Source organism: Balaenoptera ricei, chromosome 1 (genome assembly GCF_028023285.1).
Source record: "Balaenoptera ricei isolate mBalRic1 chromosome 1, mBalRic1.hap2, whole genome shotgun sequence".
Taxonomy (NCBI): domain Eukaryota; kingdom Metazoa; phylum Chordata; class Mammalia; order Artiodactyla; family Balaenopteridae; genus Balaenoptera; species Balaenoptera ricei.
In genome coordinates, this window is record NC_082639.1 from 80,170,627 (window position 1) to 80,186,091 (window position 15,465).

A 15,465-nucleotide genomic window follows, 5' to 3' on the forward strand; every position below is an offset into this window, starting at 1 on the left:
CTGTGGTCTCAAATGACCTAATCAAAAAGAAAATGCAAAATCGTGTTGGATAAAAATGGTTAATTCTCCACATTCCAATACTCCTGAATTGCAGGCAAAAAGAAGAAAAAGAAACATTGATTAATCTACTATCCTAGTTACAGCAGAAATTAACACAGCATTATAAATCAACTATACTTCAATTAAAATAAAAATCTACTATCCTAGTAATAAAGTCAAGTCCAAGTTTGGATTTATCTTAGGGCCTCACTCGAAGAGGACCCACCTCTGAGTAGCAAAATTGTAAGACAGTCTCATTTGTGGAATTTCAAATATTATGACGTGTGTTAATTGGGGTGGAGGTCAGAGGATGTTTGGCATAGAGAGAGGTGAAGAGAGTAAACAGAGATCAAGCCTTATATTTATTTTTGTCTCACAGTAACACCAGCACAGAGACTTTTACATGGAAAGTATGCAATAAATAATTTTGTTCAATTCAACCAACATTCACCAATTGCCTATACCATGCAAGGCACTGTACTAGGCACTGTCAGTGAAAAAAGAAAAAAGAATAAGATAATTCCTTGCACATATTCAATAAATATTAGTTGAGTAGATGAGGAGCTTTTATAGTCCAATAAAAGAACTAGACAAAAGCATATAATCAACTCTCAATTTACCAGGGAATGGAGGAGATGAGGAAATAATAAAGATTTCAAAATCATTGAAACAAAATTTCATAAAACATGATACAAAATAAGTTTCATATACACATATTTAGTAAAAATTATATCTAATATTTAGGAACACATTTACTACTCTAACTCATCAGCATGTCCGAAGTAGACCATGAGTGTGGACTTGTTCACAGAACATATGTAAAGAAAGAAAACGGTGAGCTAGGGAAACAGATAAAAAAAAAATATTTAAGGAATGAGTAGAGCAAGCCAAGAAAATAAAAAAATGGAGGGACAGAGGGATATGAGGAGATTTAGGCAAGAGTGCAGCCTCACAGAAGCCAAAGAAGTATTGGGAACAGCTTAACTACTATGACAAATAACTTCAAATATCAATGGCTTAACACAGTAAAATTTCACTTCTTATTCACATCACACTCCACTGAAGTTAGTGGGAAGGGGAGGGGAAGCCTCAAAGCAGTTACTCAAGTACCTAGGGTCCTTCTGTCACCTTGCTTTGCCATCCCCTAAGGTCTTAGTGTCTTCTACTGGATCCCCTGGAAAGAGAGACAGCACACATGGAGAATCGTGAGTGCAGTAAGTTGAAGTGGCCAAGCCCAGAAGTGGCACACATCACTTCTCACTTTCTATTAGTCAGCATCTAGTCACGTGGCTCCACTTAACTGCAGGCAAAGGCTGGGAAATGTAGTTGGGCTGTAGGCCCTGGAGGAAAAGGAAATGGGACTGGTGAGCACAAAGCAGGATCTCTGCACATCCTGAGTTAATGCAGCAGAGAGGTTATATAAGTAAGTGGAGTGCACTGGGTGTGCAAGATCATTGGTGACCTTGGTAAGAGCAAAGTCAGAGGAGTGGCTCAGCCCACTGCAGTGAGTTCAGGAAAAAATGAAAAGAAAAGAAGGGGAAATAAAAACAGTCTGAGCAACTGTGGAAACCTGACAAGATCAATTGACTAGACTTATAAGGCTGAGAGACTAATCTCCCACTATAGGTAGATGCCACTGCTTAGGGATTCTTGGCAACTAACTAGCCAGCCTTCTCCTGGTTAGAAGAAAGCCCTCTCTAGGCCTTCATCAAACTTTCACCCACATTAAACTTGAGAAATGTCTTTATTGTTTATTTTTTCTAGAGTGAAAGATTCCAGATGTTCCAGAATATTTGCTTGAGATCCATCCAAGGAAAAAAGGCATGTGTAATTTCAGCCATCCCATGTGTTTTACTAAAGAAAATGAACATAAAATAGTAAGCCAAAATATTGCATTATATGTATTGATTTCCTTTGTAATCAATAACTGGGAGATGTAATTGTACAAATGTGTTCCTTTAGCCACATGGCAATGATTAGAAATTGAACTTTGATATTTCTAGTTTAATTGTAAATGAAATTAAATGTCTTCAAAATGAACACTAAAATCTCTATCATGTATCATTTACTTAAATTTTCTAAATATGTTGTAAGAAGGGAAAGAATGGTGGTTGCAACCTGTAAAAAATAGATTTAGGAAACATTTAGTTCAAAATAGAAATACAGGTCTAAAAATATAACATGATAGTATCATCTTTATTTTTCTTAACCATTTCCCTTTTATTGCAAGGTATTAAAATCTCTCTTACAAATTCTCATTCAGATTCGTTCCTGAGTGCCATACTTCACCCTCAACATAGAATGGCTGTGGTCTCCAGGCATACCTGAAAGATGCCCTGAAATGTAGAGCCATCCTCTCTTCGAATATTCATGTGGTACCTGCAATATTCCAAGCATTATACTGGGCCCTGTGGAAGATGTGAATATAAATAGAACACACTCAGCTCTCAAATATTTTATGGTCGAATAGATCAAAAGTCACATGCTCAAAGTGCTATTTGTATTTTAAAGTTGACAAAGAAAGAGGTCGGTTTATTGTTCAACTAGTGCCTCACGCGGTGATAACACTGTGGAGTCATTTCCTCTAGAGTTTAGCACTTAGCTTTGCAGGTTGAGAATCAGACTAGAATTGATCAGGCTCAGATGCATGAAACACATAAAAGACTAATGTATAAATCACATGGTGATATATTAATTTACAGTAAAAGTTGTGACTGCCAAGCATAATGGAATACTCAGGCAGATTGGTCAACATATTCTTTCCCCTGTAGAGAAGGGTTCCAGGAACACCAAATTACTTGTTCAATGAGCATGGAATTATATGAAAATGATCTTAACAGATGGTGTTATGAAACTTTGATAGCAAGCTGTACTCTGCCATGAAGATGTACCTGTCAAGGGAACTTGGACCATTAGTTTTCTCTCACAGGGAAATAACTGGTATTTTCCTTAAAGATATATAGCAATATGTTAGAAGCATAAAAATATGAAGCATTTTATAATCTATATTTCATCAATTCTGTAACACTTTTTTTTTAAAATTTATTTATTTTATTTTTGGCTGTGTTGGGTCTTCGTTGCTGTATGCGGGCTTTTCTCTAGTTGTGGTGAGCGGGGGCTACTCTTTGTTGCGGTGCGCAGGCTTCTCATTGCGGTGGCTTCTCTTGTTGTGGAGCACGGGCTCTAGGCGCGAGGGCTTCAGTAGTTGCGGCACACGGGCTCAGTAGTTGTGGCTCACGGGCTCTAGAGCGCAGGCTCAGTAGTTGTGGCACACGGGCTTAGTTGCTCCGCGGCATGTGGGATCTTCCCAGACCAGGGCTTGAACCCGTGTCGCCTGCATTGGCAGGCGGATTCTTAACCACCACGCCACCAGGGAAGCCCCTGTAACACTTTTTTAAAAATTATTGTAACATCTCTGAAATCAAGGTGTGTTTTAAAAATTATAGTTTGTAACTGGCATTTTTTTCTTGCTTAGGGGTACATGTAATAATGGCATACCTTTCAATGAGTGATATCTTAGAATAACTGCCTGACACTTTTTAGAAATTCCCCTCTCTTTTGGTAAATCGACTTTCACAAACTTAGTTGTTGCCCCAGTATATCATAGCTCACAGTCCAAGTTCAAAAACTATGTCAAAGTTTAGTCTCCTCAGTTCATACTCTGATCAGGCTGAAGTTCCCAAGGGATACAGAACATTGGAGGATAGTTCATACACAAGTGCATTCTTTCCTCCTAAAGTAACCTGGAAGTAACCTTCACTGGGCTTGCCACCACTTTTTACTGCAGGACCCTTAAGACCCCTGCAAAGTTCCTTGAAAGAGTCTCATGTATACTCAGAAACAGGTCCTACCAGCTACCTCATTACTCCTCTGATATGGCAAAGTATCTTCAGCAGCTACTGGTGAGCCTTCTGCTGGAAATGACTGCCTTCCATATGGCACCACCATTTTTTGCCAGGCACCTCCATAGTCATAGCTGATAATGCGCATCTGGAATACACATTGGTTGGTACTAAGGCAGTACTGAGGGCCCTAGTCTAAGCTTTTATTTTTATGGACTACTTTTTAAATATTTCCCTGTTGTATGTCAGGCCCTTTACTAGTCACTGCAGAGACTGTAGTGAAAAATCCATGGTCACTATGTACACTTGTGGAGTTTGTGCTCTGCACAAAGACTCTCAGCCAAGCAGGTACGTAGAGGCTAAAATCCAGACTGTTCTCTACTCACCAAATCATGCCCCTTAGTGCAGGGCTAAATTTTTCTTCAGGAAAGGACGCCATTTTCTTCCCACAAAATGCCTTTTCTTGTGAAGCAGTTCTTGTATTTTTGGGCCTGCATCAGCCTATGTCTAATTCTTCTGCACAGAGTATCACCTTTTTCAATCTCTCTGCCCAGAGAGGGTCTTTCTGGGATTCCTCCTTTCTACTTCACACAAAGGGCATTTATAGGCTACTGGGTCCTAAATATTAAGTCCCTGCCCTCAAGGAGCTTACAGTCTAATGGAGGGAGATAAAGAAAGAAAAAGACCATTGTTATATGTGTGTTAAGTGTTCGATAGGAGTAAGTACGAGGAGGGCCTTGGAAACACGGAGGAGGAGGACCTGAGTTAGTCTGGGGGACCAAGGAAGGCTTCCTGGAGAAGGCTTTCTCTGCCTAGGGCCATCTTCCTACTCTATCTGGGCTACATTCTTCAAGTTTCAGTTAAGTATCCCTCAGACAGGCTTTCCCCCGCCCCCTTACCTCACACTCACATCTAGTACACATGTTTTCCCTTTGTTTTACTGGTCTTATGTGTATAGTAAAACCCACTACGACTGAACAAATCGGGCCCAAAAATTCAGTTTCATAAATTACAAGGTCATATTATGAGGTTTATGAAATGACTGGAGTAAGCCTACATAGTTTGCTTGCTAGAGTTCCAGGGGTCTGGCTGTGTAATCAGAATCTATCTTGGTCTCCTGGTTAGAGTTTGGAGCAATCTGCTAGTACGTGACTGTTCCAGCTTAAACATGCTGGGAATGATTCTAGGTCCTATGTCTAGCTGGGAATTCCGGGATCATATCACAAATTCCAGTTACTTGGTATCCATTTCATCTGCCTAATCCAAGAAGATTGGGTTGGGAGAATAATGCAGAATTATTCTGGGAATGCAGAATCCCACTTCTTCCATTTCACCTTGCCTCTCTCCATCCCAAGTCAAGAACTTTAGCCCACTGCATTGGAAAATGGGAACTGGGCAGAGGACAGGATTAATGGCTGGAATCATTATAGTTGGTTTTGCATTATCAGGAATATGATTTTCCTATATGTTATTTTCTACATCATTGTAGATTTGGATTTAACTATAATTACTTGCTTAATGTCCACCTCATCTTCTAGACTATATAGAACATGAGGGTGTATTAGATGTTCATATTATATTCCTTACTCATAATACAGTTCTTAAGTCATATTAGTTGCTTAATAAATATTTATTGAACTGAATTGATGTTATATCTAAACTGGGATCTAAAAACTTATAAAAGCTAGCTGGGGGGAAGGAACTGAGGGAAAGTATCCTATGCAGAGGGAGCAACATGAAAAAAGCCTAAGAAGAGCAAGAGTGTGTGGCATGTTTGGAGAATTGTAAGTAATTCATACGGCAAGCATATAGCACACGAGTGGAGAGTGGAGAGTAGTATGTATTGAAAATGGAAGGGGAAGCAGTAGTTGGCTCTCAAAGGACAAGAACCTGGACTTTATCCTAAAGACAATGGGAAACCATTGATGGATTTTTTCGAAAGAAATTATATGATCAGATTTGCATTTTAGAAAGATCTACAGTGTGAGAAATTTACTGAAGGGAGTAAAACTGGATGCAGAGAGAGACTGGAATGTTTTGAGGATAGACCCTGATGCCTGCATAAGCACGGCATATGTTAAAGAAAACTGCCCTGCTCTCAGCCCACATGAAGAGGTGGTCCTTAGCAGCCCTGCTTTGTACTTTGCAAGCCTCCTCCCACTAACACTCAGCTGCAGCTGACTGGATCATGGATGGGAACCTGATCCAAAGAAAACCAATTCGTAGGCTGGCAAGTGGTCTATGACATAACTGTCATGGAAAATAGTACTCAAGATACTGTGGCATTATAATAGACAAATAGATCAATGGAAGAGAATAGAGGGTCCAAGGTATAGACCCACAAATGCATGGTCAATTAATTTTTGGCCAAGCTGAAAAGGTAATTCAGTGGAGAAAGAGTAGTCTTTTCAACAAATGATACTGGAAAAATTGATTATCCATATGCAAAAAATCAAACTTTGATCCATATATAAAAATTAACTCAAGATGAATCATAGAAATAATATAAGATATAATCTGAAAAACTTTTAGGAGAAGAACTTTGTGAGCTAGTGTTGGGCAAAGTTTTCTGGAATATGACACCAAAATCATGTCTCATGAAAGAAAAATTTGATAAAATGGACTTCATCAAAGTTAAAAATTTTTTCACTCTTCAAAAGACTCTGTTAAGAGAATGAAAAGACAACCCACAGATGGGAGAAATTACCTGAAAATCATGTAATTGATAAAGAACTTATATCCATATAAAGAATTCTCAAAACTCAATAATTAAACAAATAACCTGGTGAAAACTGGGCAAAATAGTTAACAAGTACTTCACCAAAGAAGATATACTGACGTCAAATAAGCACAGAAAAATGCTCATTAACCATCAGGGAAATGCAAATTAAAACCACAGTGAGCTATCACTGCACACCTGTGAGAATGGCTAAAATTAGCAAGACTGACCACGCCAAGTATTCGGCAGGTTGTATAGCAACTGAACTCTACTACACTGTCTGTGGAAATGTAAAGTGGTACAACAACCTTGGAAAAAAACTTAGTGGTTTCTTTAAAATGTTAAAAAATATGATTTATCCCTTTCGCTTCTGGGTATTTACCCAAGATAAAAGAAATACACATCCACACAAAGACTTGTACAAGAATGTTCATAGCAGCTTTATTTATAACAGCCTGAAACTGGAAACAATCCAAATGCCCATCAGTAGATGAATATATAAGGCCAGCCCACAAAAGGAATACTTACTGTATGATTCTCTTTATATGAAACTCTAGAAAATGCAAATTAACCTACAGTGGCCCCCCCTAAAAAAAAACAGATCAGTGGTTGCCTATTGTGGAGTAGGAAGAAGAGACAGGAGTGGGGGTAAGGGATTACAGAGGGGCACAAAGATATGTTTGGGGGTGAAGATATGTTCATTATCTTGATTGTAATGGTATCTTCTGAGGTATAGCTATATGTAAAAATTCATCAAACTGTACACTTTAAATATACACTGTTTGTTTCAATGAAAGAGTTTCAATAAAAAGCTTCAATAAAACTTTAAAAAATTTTTAAAAGAGAGCGATAATGGAAAGAGTGAGCTCCTTGAAGGGGTAGAATAGTAGGGTACTAAGATTAGACTTGGACAAGGAGAGGTAACACTTCTATTTGACATGTTTCTACATGGGTGTCAGGCAGATGAGATTATTTCTTTTGCTTAGGTGCTGTCTGCTTTCTCCATAAAATTGGCAGCAGTCTTTCTTTCTGCACAAAGTGATCTGAAGGAGGTAGGCAGAAGGCTTGTGGATAGTGGAGCAACTTTGAAACAGCTGCTGCAGAGAGTGGGTCAGCCCCGACCCTTTGCATTTGGGCAGCATTGGGGTTTCTCTTGATATTGGAAACCAAGAATCTATAGTGACACCACTTCCGTATCATTATGTAATTTTCTCTAGCACAAATCAGCAGTACAAATGGAGGGTCAGTCCTCTCACTTCTTTGAACACGTCTTCTCTTCGAGAAGCTTCTTTAATCTTTTGAGCGCTCAGATTTCTACGGCATCTGCTTCACCATTTTGCCAGACGTGTCGAGACTTTTTTTCATTTATTCATTCATTCATCCAATAAATATCTATTGAGCCCCTTTGACTCAGGTGTCAGGTGCTAATGGCACTGAATACACAGTAGTCTAAATATATATTGTCCCTGCTTTCAGGCTTCCATGCCTAAATAAGCAACTTGCTCTTCCAGGCTCCACCCTGATCCATTGCAGACATCAGGGCGCCAGACACTTCCCAAGTATAGGTCACCCCTGGGACTCATACAGGTCACTTGGCCACCCATCATCAAGGTGGCTCCATTGCATGTTCTATTTTCATACTGGACCCATGTTATATTCCTCCTTTCGAGTGTGTATTGTGAGCTGGGAAAAGTATGTGGCCAACATTGAATTCCTAAGATCTGTAACTAGGGACCCAAGGGCAAAAGGAAATGTGCACAGCCGTCTAGTACACTGTCAGTGAGAGCTTTAGGTAATTTTTTTCCCTTAAAATTCAATAAACCTTCACAATGACCTTCCATAAAAGATGAAGGCTAAACTGCTTGTCTCACTCAGTTTGGATAACAGATTATTAAGAAATATTTACATATTAAATAACGTGGCACTACTACATCAAATGGAAGTAAAATTATTTCTTTATCCTTTTAAAAGAGAGCTACCAGATGCAAAAAGTTAAATACACACAAGTGTGTATTTATATATATGGAATGTTGAGTTAGGAATCACATTATTTTTGCTTTAAGGGAAGATAGAAAAGTACGAGTTTTTTTTCTACCTTTCTAAGTCTGTTTTGAATAGTGTAAGAAATTCCATATGAGATTACAATTTTGGGCCAGAAGCCAGTGTACAGTGTCATCTAGCTGACTGTCAATATTCAGTCTGTGAGGACACCACCAGAAGAGACAGCTAAACAGTAATAAGAGGGGGGAGATGGGGTATAAAAAAGATATATGCATGTTCTTTCCTCTACTGTGGTTGTGATCCAAAAATTTAAAATAAAAATATGCACGAATGCATAAGGGATGTTTCTTTTAGTGAAAAGGGGAAAAACGGATCCCTGAGGGTTGGGAATAGAAATTGATGAGTTTGGCAGTGGGCTTTGGAAAAGAGCGGTGATAGCCAGCCTGACTAATAAGAAAAAAATGTTGCAAAGAAGCACTAGTACCAAAAAAGCAACAATTTTTGAATTGTGCAGAAAAACAAAATGGTCTTGTAATAGCCCCCGAGGGAAGCTTTCTGTGACAAAGAAATTTTCCTAAGTAACAAAATGGAAAAAGGGGACTCTGCCTGCAAGGTCCCTTAAGAGATAAACTATTAATCTCTCTATCCCTATGGGTAATAATGGATTTTTTTACAGGAAAAGTGATCATGTGCAAGATATTTCCCTAAATCACAGGTCAATGCATTTTATTCTCCATGTAGCCATCCACGATAAGAAATCTGGCTGGAGATTCCAGGATGATCACTATTCATAATCAAGTATAAAGGTTACATCTAGCCAACTATTAATATTTTGCCTGCAAGCATGTTGCCAGAAGAAATTGCTGAAATGAGTACCAAAAATAAGAGAAGATCCATGAATTTACTGTAATTTGATCAAGCCCCCACCCACCAATGAAAAAGATTTGTTTTGGAATTCATAATTTCCCCCAGCTTTTTGGAGCCTTAACTGTTGAGATAGGAAATTCTTAGAGCTTATTACTATGTGTGTATTTTTATTTAGATAAATAATCAGAGAATACTTATATAAATAACTTTGTCATTCTTAAGACAGATTACTTTTGTGAATTATCTATAGTGACTTGTGAAGAATTTCCCCTCCTCCCAAAGACAACCTACTCTTCTCACCTCACTCATTCCTTTTGTGTCTAGAAGGATTGACCAACAGAGCATTCATGCAAACCTTCATGAAAACGGTTTTTCTCAGTTGAGCTTTTGATAGGTACTTGGCATCCATGAGTATATGATTTTACTCTCTGTAAAGCGCCCGAGCACAGCATGTCTATCTTGCTGTGATAGTCAGCCAGTTTTGGGGCTGCACCACCATCAGACTGATTCAATCAACTTTTATCTATCATGTTCCTACTGGATGCTGGGAATCACACTTGTTCATGACACTGGGCATGATTCTATGAACAAGATTGACAAGGTCCCTGTCCTCATAAAGCTCACATGCCAGAATGCTGACTACAGTCCAAAACTAGGAAACCACTCTGGGCACTTCAAGCCAAGGAGTCTTAGGTATTCCCATGAATCCAGTGGGATAAGAACTGTAAGGAAGGGAAAAATAGAATTAGGGTACTGATCCCAAGAGAGACCTCCTGCTTAGGAAGCCAGAGTTTAATCAAGCAGGCAGCCTTAGGTGAGGAAATGAAGGAAAAACTGATTGTTTTGAAGGTAGGGAGGGCAACTCACTGGGGACTCAGAGTAAAGCATTCTTGGAGCAAGAGCAGGCTATTGCTTATGTGCTATGATTTGAGATGAATTGGGAAAGCTGCCAGTTCAAAAATGTCTCTTCCACAGATGTCTGTAAAATGTGAATGTTTACTTCTCTTGGGAGAGATGGCAGTTAAAAGAATGGACTTTGGAATCAGGCAGACTTGTTTGTGAATTGCAGCTCTGCAACTTAATAACTATGTGACTTTGGAGAAGTTACTTTTCTCTCTTAGCCTCAGTTTCCTCATCTACGAAATGGGGATAATTATGCACCCTCATAGGGTTTTTATAAGGCTTAAAAGAGTTATTATAAATCAAGCACTAGCACAGGTGCCCAGAAATAGTAAATATTCAATAAGTGATAGATATTCTTAATATTATTTATACCTATTGATTCACTCATTCATTCATTCAACTAACATTCATTGAACTCGCACTGTGTGTCAGGTATTGTGCTGGTCATGATGAAACAGGGAAGATAATCATGGAAGCAACTGACTAGTAAATTGTGAAAGGTGCCCTAAGAGACAGCAATAGAAAAAAAAAAAAAGTAAAAGAAAAAAACTCCATTTTTTTTCTTTTTCCAAAAGCAGAAAAAGGAAGGAGAACATTCCTGGAAGATAAAACAAAAAAAGACTCAGTGTGTGAAAATGTTTTAGATCCATTTCTTCCTAGAAACTGAGATGTAGATGGTAGAAATTGGACCATTGATATAAGAGGTTACTTCATCCTAAAAACACTGTGTTCCTTTGACTTCTGTGACACTGCACTCTCCTGGTTTTTCCGCATTGTCTCTGGTAGGTCCATCTCAGTCTCCTTTGTGGGGTCTTTCTCCTTTACCATTATATGTTGGAGTTCCTCAAGATTGTCTGAGATGCTTTTCTTACTCCATATGCTCTCCTTAAGCATCTCATTCATTATCAATAATTTTAGGGGGGTTTAAGTTACTATCTAAATGATAACTCCCAAATTTTTATATCCATCAGATCTCTCTTACAAACTCCTCCTATTTCCAGCTGACTCATACTTCCAGTTATTTAGTGAATGTCTTCACTTGGTTGTCTTAAGAACACCTCAAAATTAGAGTGTCCCAAACTAGCTTGTCTCCTTTCCAAAGTCCCTTCCAGTGCTCCCTCTCCCAGTAAGTGTACCATCATCCTCTCATGTGCCATCCAACTTAAAAACCTGGCAGTCTTTCCTGACTCCACCTCAATCATCACGTCATCAAATCTCTTCCTTCTACCTCTTAGATATGGATGTCTCACGTCTGTTTGTTTCACGGTCTTCATTGCCACCACCATAGTCCACCTTGACTTTCATATTGTCTCCTCACATTTAGTCTACTGCTTTCCCATCTAATGCAGTCTCCACATAGCAGCCAGAAAATGCAAATCCATCCAGGTCACTACCTTATTTAAAACCTTCAAAGCCTTCGCACTGCCCTTAGGAAAAATTCCAAACTCTTTACCAAGCTGTCTGCTTATCACTCTCCTATTTCCAGTCATTCTAAAACTTTCTTTTCCCAGGACAACTCTATCCAGGCTATTGCTTACCTCATACGTTTTCCCACTTGTTCCCTGTGCCTGGAATGCTTTGCTCTCCTTCTTTTCACCTAACTATACTTAGTCATTCTTAAGGTCTCACTTAGAAGTCACTTCCTCATTGAAACCTTCACAACCCCTCACTGTGGGCCCAAAAGCCATGGATAAGGGGGAAAGAAGAAGGGATGGGAAGAAAAAAATATGACCAAATTTGCATTGTGAAAATCACTGTGGATGATGTGTGGAAAACAGATAGGAAATAGGAGACAATGGTTGTTTCCAGTAGTTGAAATGGTAAGAAGGCTATAGCAGAGGTCTTGTTGAGAGATGATGTTAGCTTGGATCAGGGAGGTGGTAATAGAAATGGAGAGAAGGTAATGTTGTCAGAGATATTTTGGACATGAAATCAATAGGCTTTGATATTGCATTGTATTAGGAGAGTGATGCCTCCCTACTCCTATGGTTTTCATGAAGAGGCATTTTCCTTAAAATTTCCTGGCTTCTTGCCTCATCTCATACTCCTTTCGCGTGATGGATGAGTTTGGGAGAGTAACTGGGCTTACAAGATTCAGCCCTTCCTCTCTTCTCTTTAAGACTGGCCTGCCTACAGGGAGCATGTGCTCTGGGGTCTGCAGAGGGGTCAAGTTTTTTGATAAAGAGCCTGTCCTTGTAAGGAGAGGGCTCTGGTGGTCTGGTGCTATCAGGGACAGCGTAGGTAAGTCCTCCTAAAGCTGGGGTTCGGAGTTAGGAAGCTCATTCTTGCCACACACCTACATCACATTATTCAACCTGGCCTTCATCGGTAGGAAAGCTGACACATTGATCTGTATTTTCCTCACTCTTAATTTACCTGCTAATTTATTCAGAGCTCAGATAGGAGTTGGAGGAGGGAGGAGACAATGAACAGTGATGACTTCTAGATTTCCAGCTTATACAACTGCATGGATTATGGTGTCATTCTCTTCCCTCCTTCCTTTTTCTTTTTTTCAAATGGGGCAGTCAGAACTCACAAATTCAGAATTTGGGACATGTTGAGTTTGAGATAACTTTAAGATGTGATATGGCAATGTCAAGTTGGCAATTGTATATACAGATCTGGGGCTCAAGGATGCAGCCTGGGCTGGAGATAGAAATTTGGGAGCTATCAGCAAGTAGATCACCATCATGGGTTAGGATGAACTCAACTGGGGGGGTATTATAGAGAAGGGAAGGAGGTTAGACCTGAGCTTCAATGAACTACAATGTTAAATAGCCAGTTTAAGGAGGATGAGTCTGACAATGTAGGCCAGTTTGCTGATACTAGAACAGATCCAGAGGTCAGAGAGGAAGGGTTTAGAAGATGAGCAATGAGGAAGGGGCTGAATGAGGGGCAAGAAAATACATAACATTATGAGGAAAATGGTATATAAAAGATACAAGGCCGGGCTTCCCTGGTGGCGCAGTGGTTGAGAATCTGCCTGCCAATGCAGGGGACACGGGTTCGAGCCCTGGTCTGGGAAGATCCCACATGCCGCGGAGCAACTAGGCCCATGAGCCACAATTACTGAGCCTGCGCGTCTGGAGCCTGTGCCTCGAAACAGGAGAGGCCGCGATAATGAGAGGCCCGCGCACCGCGATGAAGAGTGGCCCCCACTTGCCGCAACTAGAGAAAGCCCTCACACAGAAACGAAGACCCAACACAGCCATAAATAAATAAATTTTAAAAAAAGAAAAGAAATACAACCAAATTAATTAAAAAAAAAAAAAAAGATACAAGGCCAAGGGTGGGCTTATACCTTGGGCATTGACAAATGAACACAGGATTCTGATTTAATCTCACATCTTGTAATAATTTAATTATTTATAATTATTTGTATAATGCTGGTTTTGCCTCCAGATAGAGACATTATTTTTTTTAACTGAAGTATAGTTGATGTGCAATATTATATAAAAGTTACAGGTGTACAGTATAGTGATTCATAATTTTTCAAGGTTATATTCCACTTAGTTTATTATAAAATATTGGCTATATTTCCTATGTTGTACAATATATCCTTATATCTTATCTTATACATGATAGTTTGTACGTCTTAATCCCCTATCCCTATATTGCCCCTCCCCCCTTCTCTCTCTAGTAACCACTAGTTTGTTCTCCATGTCTATGAATCTGTTTCTTTTCTGTTATATTCACTAGTTTGTTGTATTTTTTAGATTCCACATGTAAGTGCAGTGTCATACAGTGTTTGTCTTTTCTCTGTCTGACTTATTTCACTTAGCTTAATACTCTCCAAGTCCTTCCATGTTATTGCAAATGGCAAAATTTCATTTTTTTAATGGCTGAGTAGTATTCCATTATATATATAATGCATCGTCTTTATCCATTCATCTTTTGATGGACACGTAGGTTGCTTCCATCCAGATAGAGAGACTTTGAAAGTCTGTCACTTCTTGGTCACTGCTGAATCCTCAGCCAAATCCATCAGCACAATTCCTGAAACAAAATAGGGACTCAAGATCCTTTGACTTCCTACTTCTATATTAACGGTTAAATGGACCAGAGAAAGAGAAGCCTAATAGCATTTCTTAGGTTAAGCTCTAACTACTGTCACAAAGAAAGAGGAGTGGTAGTGAGAAGAAATATATATTTGTTACTCACTTCATTCCATACTAACAAAATGTGTTTTCTTACCCATTATTATTAGGCAGAGCTCCTCTCTTTTAGTGTTATAATTAGTTGATTGCATGGAACTCCTCAACAAATAATTTAAAAAAATGTTCAGACTTCCCAAAATATACCTGGCTTACAAAATTATAATTTTGACTATGTTAAAATTTGCATTTAAGACGTCTGGAAGGAAATGTGATAACATGTTCATAGTAGTATGAGAGGGACTTTTACCCTTTAGATCTAATTTCTAAATATTCTAGATATTTTATTTGTTATTATTTTAAAGGAGTTTTTATATTTTGTGGATATGAATCTTCTGTTGATTGTATATTGTAAATATTTTCTCACAATTTGTTACTTCTTTTAACTGTTTGTGCTTTATTTTTAACCACTTTGTAGAGGTATAATTTGCATACCACAACATTTACCTATGCTAAATATACAATTGAATGGGTTTTAAAAAATTTATATAGTTTCACAAACATCATTACAACCAAGTTTTAGAACACTTTTCTCACTAGAAAAAGTTCCATTGGGCCCATTTGTATCAACTTCCTCTCCCACTCTCAGCCTCAGAAAATTGCAAATCTACTTTCTACAGTTTTGCCCTCTCTAAATTTTCATATAAATGGCATCTTACAATAAATAATCTTTTGTCTATGGCTTATTTCAATTAGTTTGATATTTGTGAGATTCATCTATGTTGTTAAATATATAGTTTGTTCCTTTTTATTGCTGAGTTTTTTTATTTATCTACTGTGTGGATATACCATAGTTTGTTTATATATTACATTTGATGTTGTAATGTATATATTACATTACAAGTTGATGGACAATTATTCTCAGTTTTGGGCTATTATAAAAAGAATTTTGTGAGGGCATATATATTCATTTTTGGGGGGTAGATACAAGGAGTTGATT